Source organism: Artibeus jamaicensis, unplaced genomic scaffold (assembly GCF_021234435.1).
Source record: "Artibeus jamaicensis isolate MK-2021 breed Jamaican fruit bat unplaced genomic scaffold, CSHL_Jam_final contig_320, whole genome shotgun sequence".
In the NCBI taxonomy this organism is placed as follows: domain Eukaryota; kingdom Metazoa; phylum Chordata; class Mammalia; order Chiroptera; family Phyllostomidae; genus Artibeus; species Artibeus jamaicensis.
This window is the reverse complement of record NW_026521753.1, coordinates 708,269-716,997: the sequence shown is the minus strand read 5'-3', so window position 1 is coordinate 716,997 and position 8,729 is coordinate 708,269. Positions and strand designations below refer to the sequence as shown.

At 42.2% G+C, this 8,729-nt stretch overlaps 1 pseudogene; it reads left to right on the top strand.

The window, feature by feature from the left end:
* Positions 1 to 212: 212 nt before the first annotated feature.
* On the top strand, positions 213 to 753 carry LOC119057516 (GTP-binding protein SAR1a-like; annotated as a pseudogene).
* Positions 754 to 8,729: the final 7,976 nt, after the last annotated feature.

Below are 8,729 nucleotides of genomic sequence, written 5' to 3'. Positions count from 1 at the left end.
ACAAGGCTAAGAAAAGTAATGCTGAAGGCTCTCAAACTTGAGTGTCTTTAGTTCCCTGCAGGATTTGTCCCTACCCTCTGTGTTTCTCATTCAGCAGGTGAAGGACGCATATTTCTGAGGTGCTGCTGGGCTGTGCACTCAGAGAAGGGTCGAAGCTACCTGCTGTTGCTAATGCTGCCAGAGGAGCTCCTTGAGTTTTAGGAAGCACATTGATGTTTTTCATCCTCCTGTGGATCTACAATGGCTTCAGCAGTGTGTTCCAGTTCTTATGACTTTATGAAAAATCTATAAAACATATATTCTTGGGTTTGGACAATGCAGACAAAACTACTCTTCCACACAGCTCAAGGATCACAGTCATGTTCCAACACTACATCTGACATCAGAAAAAGTGGATGATTGCTGAATTGACTTTTACTATTTTTTGTCTTGGCTGGCATGAGAAAGAAAATTGAGTTTGGAAAAATTATCTCCCAGTAGTTAATGGGATTGTCTTTCAGGTAAAATCCAAAGTTGATCTCAATACTTTAATGACTGTTGAAACAATATCCAATGTGCCAATCCTTATCTTAGTTAACAAACTGACGGAACAGATACAATGTGAAGAAAAACTCCATGAGAAATTTGGAGTTTATGACAAATCACAGGAAAGGGGAATGTGGGCCTGAAGGAGCTTAATGCAGCCCCATGGAAGTGTTCATGTGCAGCATGTTCAAGAGGCAAGGGCTTCTGCTGGCTTTTCCAGTGTATTGACTAATGTTTGGACAGTGAAAATAAGAGTTTTACTTGTCTGGATTGATCTTATTCATAGCTTCCTCATAAACTTTTTTTTAAAGATTTTACTTATTTATCTTTAGAAGGTAAGGAAAGGAGAGAGGGAGAGAAATATTAATGTATGGTTGCCTCTTGTGTGTCCCCTCCTGGGAACTGGCCTGCAACCCAGGCATGTGCCCTAATTGGGAATTGAACCTCAATCCTTTGGTTCACAGGCCTGCACTCAATCCACTGAGCTACACCAGCCAGGGCTTCATGAACTTTTTTAATAGAACAAAGAAAGCTCTCCAACCACCTCTGGCATTGAGAAGTCAAGAGACTCTGTCAGCTCTCTTATTGCCCAGTGCTGACATATGCTCTTCTCCACATTGTCTGGAGGTAATGATTCCCATATGCTGATGCGGCTCAGTATCCAGGGACTTGGAAGCTGGCAAGATTTGCTAGGTAAAGTTGTATGCCATCATGGCGTAACTGAAATGAAAAACATGCCTCACCACTGTGATTGATTTCAAAATAGGTGATTCTATTTTTAAAGGAAATGTTAATGTAATTGGTTTCCTTTCTAACTTTGTGAGTTTACAATTTATTTGGTTCAAAGTTTTCTATTCCCTTTTTTAAAAATCTAGTAAATGGCATTTAGATACTTCATAAAATTATGCACAGATACATGTCAAAGGCCAGAACTTAGTCAAGTGAACTTACTCCTGTTGAGTTAGCAGGTTGGTGAGAGAAGCTCCCCTGCCTTGCAGTAGGTGGCATCACCTTGTGCACAGAGAACCAGGAAAGGGTAGAACCCTGGCCTTGCAGTTGCAGCAGGTTTCTACTGTGGCAACATAGAATTATTCATCATTACAGAGTGTATAGCAGATTTTTCACTGCACAGGAGTTAATTATATAGTGGATTATTGTTATTAGTATCACTTATAAAGTTACAAATTTCAGCCAGTCTTTGCTTTTAACTTGTGAAGTTTCATTTCTCTCTAAAGTACCTTTTCCATTTTCAGTTATAAAAATGACATTTGCCTCAAGAAAGAGTTGAGAACACCTCCCATGTTGTCATATACTGCAGGTGTGTTGGTTACTTTTGCATAGATTCCAGGGAGAATTTTTCTGAATGGGAGAGTCACACAGGACAAAGTTATTAGCTTAAGTGCTCTAAATTCTGTGATTTGAGAGCTTAAAAATCTTGGATTATAGCATTTGGTTGCATCTTGGAAAGATTTGCTGAGTGGGCTTTAAATTTTCTACTTGATAATCTTTATTGGAATTTCCCTGAGCTCTTTGTATCAGTTATCTTTGGGGGGAGTGTTTAAAGGTTAATATCTATAGCGTTTCCAAATTTTAAAAATTAAATTGTTTTCTCTACTCCAGAAGTAAGTTGTAGAAACTCTAATCTAAAAATTTTGTGTAAAGCATCCAACATCATTTATTGTCCATAAGCACACAGTACAAAAGCTGCCAAACACCCAGTAGTGTGACAAGAATTATTTTTATAACTTTACATTTTCTTAAATGCCAATTTTTAATTTGATTTTCATGATGTTAACCAATTTTCTACCCTTGCAATAAAAGATGACAGGATATGAGATGGTCTAAAATGGGAAGATATTTTTATTAATTTTTTCTTTAATGAAAAAGATCAGAGGTAGTTTACTCAAAATTGAAAATTGTGATGGTGATGCTTATTTGAAGAGGACTAAATTCAATTGATTCTTGCTTCCAATGTGAGGGTAGTAAAAGTGTGGATAACATAAGTTGGGGGTGAGCATATTGTTCTTTAGTGGGATTTCTCACTGTTGGTCTTAAGTACTGACCTGTTATGAAATCATACTTTTTCACTGCCAGGTACCGAATGCAGAGGAGGTTCAGTGGAACATAAGGCTGGGTTGAGTATGACTTTCATTTATGATCAAGTGTAGCTTCATTAAGACAATTGTTGGTTTAAAGGGGTTATTGTCTTAAGTGAACAAGTCTAGCTAAGGATAAAGGAACTAAACTTGCATACTTCTAATTTAGTTTGACTAAAGGTAACCCTTACTTCTCTACCCAGTGACATGAGAACTATGATTGCTTCAGTGTTAGTATTCTTGTTTTTCTTTTTGTTTCCTATTTTCCCCTTATCACTTTGTAGCAAGCTAGGAAACTATGGATTCTATTTAGGGCAGCTCTTCATGAAATTGGTTTATTTTGGCCACTGGAGGAAGAGGGGATTGAAAAGTCAAGTAACACCAGTCTATTTCTTGACCCATAAAAAACAGTTTCTATAATATCATAGCAGAAAAAAAAGGTGGCTGCATGGAGTTTGGCTCCTAACAGCAAAGATCAGATATTTGTATAGAAACTCCTGTAAATTGAGACTTTTCATTCTGTTTTATTACAATGCATATAAGTTCTATTTCAGGGAAAGTAAAAAACTCATTTACAAAAAACGTGTAAATCTATATTCTAAATATTTTAGTGAAAAGTTATAATAAACAAACAAAAAAAAAGATGTGTATTTTTAACGGGTGATTCATTTGAATGTTGCTGGTCTGCGGCCATTCTTGGAGAACTAACTGCTCTGAGGGAGCTTCCCATACTTACATTCTTGTAAGGAGAGTATTAAGAGTGAAACCCAAGTTTTCTGTATTCCAGTTCATTCTTTTCTCCATGCATAATGATGAGATCAGGATGCCGAGGCAGTCTGAAAACAGGTCTCAAAGAACATACTGGTACTTTCCCCACTGCAAAGCGTTGACAACAGTGATGTGGACCCTGGTTCGTGGGGTCCGAGACATTGTGGATCGGGGAGAGACATTCACAGGGACTACCAAGCCCTGCGGAGGAAAAGGGCAGGCATGGCTTTTCTCTCAAGGGGAGCAAAAGCCGCAGCCCTTGCCATGACCAGCCTTTATTGGGTTACTCAGCACATTACATGATGGTCCTTATTTACTATGCACAGGTTCACTTTAGGTGGTTACCTTTTACAGAAAACAAAGGAGACAATGCCACTAATCACATTAAAGAAGAGGGAGATTTGCAAATGGAAAGGGAAAAGTAGTTGAACCAGTTACACTCCAGTCTGGGGAGTCTTAGCATGGATTCTAGGAATTCACACTGCAGTAAATGCTCACTTCAAATCAGGGTGAGGAAGTTTTAGAAAAAGCAAGAGTCAAAGTGGCCTAGGCATATTGCAGGCCTGATTCCCCATGGGAGAACCTATCCATGGGCATGGGTCCTGTGCATCTCTGAGTGGGAGCTGGGACCACAGCACACAGAAGGGTCTCCTACACACCAGAGTCTACATAATTTGGATACTGCTATACCTCCATTGTACCTATTCAACCCTGCCTTTCTTTTGGTGACCTTTGTTTATTTCATATGATTTTTCAGATTCTTTTGAAGAAGTCATTTAATAAATAATTCATTCTTAAAGGAAACTCTCCCCCTTAATTTGAATGTCATAGTTGGGTTTCTAGGGCAGAGTAGGCTGCTTTCTCATCCCTTTATGTACATATCACCACAGTTCATTCAGATAGAACGCTAAAGAAGAGGTGATTATATGTCACTGAAAATATTAGTGCTCAGCCCTTGGTAAATTATGCCTTTAATGAGCTCAATGGCAGCAATCATCAAAGCCAGGCCCAGCTGCTGAAAGCACTTGAGATGATTTTCTAGTTAGCTAGTGACTGAAGTGGTTGTCAAGACTGCTCTTCTCTGGCTTCCAAGGGTCAAGCTTCTCCTTGGTGCACTGCTATTTGTGGAAGCAGCTGTCTCTCCCAGAGACCTGCAGTCTAGATGCTTCCAGGCCATGAGAGTCTCTGGTCTTGAGAAGCACATTAGAAGGGTAGAAATAGGAGATATGTTCACATTTATGACAAAGGAGCTGTTCTTTCTGGCTGAAGGAGGGGTTGAGGACCTTGCTCTACACTCTATCCATCACTTAACCTGGGAAGCTCCATGGGCCCTCCAGCAGCTGAGACCAACCATACCCACGGGCACCACTCTCACCACCTGAAGGAGAAGGTCCCTGGTGAAGAAACGTGATGGCTGGTCTTTCTTCATCTCCATACTTAGTGGCTTGGAAGAGGACAGCTTTGAGGGTCCAGCTGCCCCAGCCTCTTCTTGCCTCTCAGCAGGGATGGGGTGGGGGAAAGGGGAAGAGCTCACCATACTGTAGCTCTTAGCTCCTCTGAGCAGAAGGGTCTCTGTTTTGTTTCCAAGATGTTTCTCCTGGTCTCTTTCTCCAGCTGTCCTGGGAGCACAATGATTTTTACACACTGTGGGCCCCAGGCTTCTTGCCTCTATATAATTCTATTTAGTGAAGTGTTGCATCAGTTCTTTTCAGAATTGTCTGAAGAAACTTCAAAATATTCAGATGCCTAGGTGCTCTTATAGACCGAGTAACTCAGAGTGTCTGGGGACAGGCCCCAAGCAGCAGTATTTGTGAATTTCCCTAGCAGGACCAACTTGCAACCAGTGCAGGGCACCAGTATCCGCAAGGTGAGGCAATGCCAGAGCCCCCATCTTGGCCCAATAAGGGATGAGGCCTCCTCTTCTGTGGAAGTCTAAGCAGGTTCTGTGCCAGGCCTCTCCAGGAGTGACTCCTGCTCTGTCTATCTTATTAACTCTGACAAAAAGTGTCCACTGTTTAATGTCAGCATGCTTGGGGCAAAAACAGATACTCCCAGAAGCTTTGACCTACCAAGCACTAGAGAACCTTGTTGGGGATGTTAATCATAACACATATAGTACTTGCTGGTGCCAAATACTGTTATATTTCACATGTCAGCTTATTTAGCCCATATACTATGCCGCTTCCCAAAATTCCTGGTGTTCAAAAGTCACCTTCCCCACCCTACACTGTCAGCTCAATCAAAACTCTTAGTAATTCAGCCTGATGATTGTCTCTTGACTTTGGGGAAGAATTTCTCTATCATCTCTGAATTTTCCAATCTCCTGTTCTTCAGGTGCATATAGTTCTGTCACTTGTTGTAGACTACTCTGTATGGTTCTAGGAATTGTAACTCTACCCCCTGTGGCTTAAGGATGAGTGAGTGACTACCTCTGGAATATGAGCTGCAGGAGACAAAGCTTGTCTATGGTAGCAAATGCTGCCTCAGTTTCCTCTCCCTGCCCCCAAAGCTTGGTTGGAAGTCAATGACAAGTAAGACCCCTCACAGGAGGGACAACCTAGGCCAGACATGATCCCTTGGGAGGCCTTCATGGAAGGACTCGGGGGGGCTGGAAAAAGGGCAATGGACTCGTGCCCCACCGCCTGGCTTTGAGATAGCCCGAGTCCCCATGTCCTCTAAGAGAAGCGCTTCCTGGCTCTAATCCTCTTAAGCCTGAGTACCTGATGGGGAGGGGTGCAGCTCCTTGCCTTGCTAGAGCATGTCCTGGGGAAAAATCTGGCATCACAAAGATTTCCTGATAAACCTGTGAAATCTGCTGTTCTAGGAGTGCTTTCATTCATATGTTAAGGATTCAAGCAGGAAACCCTAAAACTGTTCCTGACAGACTGTAACTCAGACTAAGCCCTCAACTTTCTTTGAAATGTTATCTACTGTTTGATCCTTGTGGTCCTGAATTCCTGTGTATTACAATCCAATAAAAGCCTTTGGAGGAAGGGACTCAATGCCTTTTTCCCCTGAAAAACTGGCCACTGCTCACAGCCTTTTTCCTCTGGGAAAATGGCCACCTCTCCTCTCCAAGCAGATCACATCATGTCTCTGTCATGTTTACTCTCATCCATGGCACACAGGGGGACTTGCAAGAAAAGTTGGCCCACAGTCATTATTATGATTCTGTGTTGAGAGCAGCGACTCTTGATATACACTCAACTCTTTCCTTATTTCAGTAATTTTAAAAATCTAAAACACTTTTACCAATCCCTACACCTCACTCTTGACCCAGGCCTAGAGTCTGAGGCATGGTAGAACTTGAGAGGAAAGTGGGACAGGTAGAAGAGTGTCCTTCTTGGGATAAGATAAACATTACCCTACATGTCCCCCTCCACCCTCATCTCAGGTGGGAGCCAAGCAACCCGATTGCTCACTCTCTGGGGAATGCACTGTTGCTTGAGTTGTTTCCCCTTGATACTGTTGTCTTGGGCCAGTAGCAGCCTTCCTGTGAGTAAAAAAGGTTTGGAGAAACCTTACATGGGGATTGTTACAAGGCATAAAACCATGTCAATGAGAAAAAAACACAAACAGAGAAGACAAATTCATTTAGTTCTTATGATGTGATTTTTTTTTGCCCTGATCTTTTGTTGTGACAGCATGATACTTCATGAAGGTGGAATTTTATACTGTGGTGATGAGGTGGAGAGGAGCCAGGGAAAGAGGAAAGGACACTAGAGAAAGCAGGTATAAATCAGCCCAGGTTTTGGATAGAGGAGGATGCTTGCTCTCTTATCCCTGTTAATAAAAAGTCAACATTCAGCAAAACATTAGCCAGATCTAGATAATAAACACATAGACTAAATACAGTGCAAGGCCATAATTTTTGCCTGATGTTAACTCAATGATAAATTATCTTTCCCCAAAAGAAAAAGTTTGCTTAAGAGGATCTTCAGTACTGTTTTCTGATAAAAGCAGAGGTGAGGGCTAAGGAAATGTATGCAATGCATATGCTGGAATTTGAAGTGAAAACATGCCATTAAACATGAATACAGGGCTATATGGGAGACTCTAGCTAGCTTAGCATAGCAAATGAGACTTCTGGGTTTGGTTGACCTGGTCCTGATGATGGGAGGAGGATATCGGGAAGGGAGGGAGAGCAGCTAAAGAGAGTGCCCGCTGTTCTTCCCAGTGGTCAGCTTCTAGAACTCACACCTTCCAGCAGGAGGGCTTCAGAGAAAACATTCTGGACCCATTGGCCAAGCGGACATTACCTTTCCTGGGCCTTTTCAGGCAGCCAGTAGGTTGTCCAAATTGGACATAGGGGAAATGCTGAGGGGCTGAAGAATTTCATCAAGGCAGATTCAGGAGGGCAACCTGAGGGTATGCTCTGATTACACCGTGGGGCAGGGCAGCTCCTCTCTCAGTGAGGGAGAGGCAGTAAAAGGCCCTCCCTGAGATATTACAGTGAAAGTCAAAGTTTTACCAGATGTGAGCAAGTTCCTGGTATATGGGAAACTGGCAGGAGAGCTGAGCTCTGGTCTGAGATACAGGTGGCATATGACCTAGGTAAGGGTCATCACAGTTCTTCATAGTTCTGCCTGTGAAATCAGATGCTCCTTCTAGCACTAGCACATGGTGACTCTCAGAGGGTAAACCTTAAGGTTTTTTCCACACTGTATATTTTAACTTATCCCTTACTGAAAATGAAAAAACAAAGTGCCTTGGTCTAAACTGTCTTTGGGCATAAATCTATTGGATACTCATCCTTATAGCAGCCAGCCATCAGAATGATGTGTCAGAAGGGATCAGTGCTGATCCAGTGGGTCTACTGGGTTGGTGGGCCAGGTGAGATGTTTGAGGTGTGCACATTTGGGTGGTCCACATCTGTCTTAGAGAGAACGTGTGTAGCCAAGTCTGTACTACATACTGGAGACATGACTGTGGTTTGGAAGTTCCTAACTAACATGCAGAACTCCTTAAATTTGCAAATACCCATGCAGACACATGTTCATGCACACATAAACACACCCATACATGAGCCATCCGTTACTTGTCAGTACCCACTGGAGTTACCTGGGGAATCTGAAGTCAGTGCTACTGTCTGTGGTCCTTGTGTAACTATAATTTATTTGCAGTCTTTAAAACTCAACTATTTCTTTGTTTCCCAATGCCATACAGTGCCTAGAAGAGTGGGCACTTGATAAACATGGTTGAACTGAGCTGCAAGGACACCTCAGGATGATAGCAGTGAGGTAAGGGGTTCTGGCACTGATAATTGTCTGAAAAGAGTGTGAGCTTCTGGGTTTTTCCCAGCATGTGTGGGGTTGGGATGCTTCTCTTCAGTCTGGCACA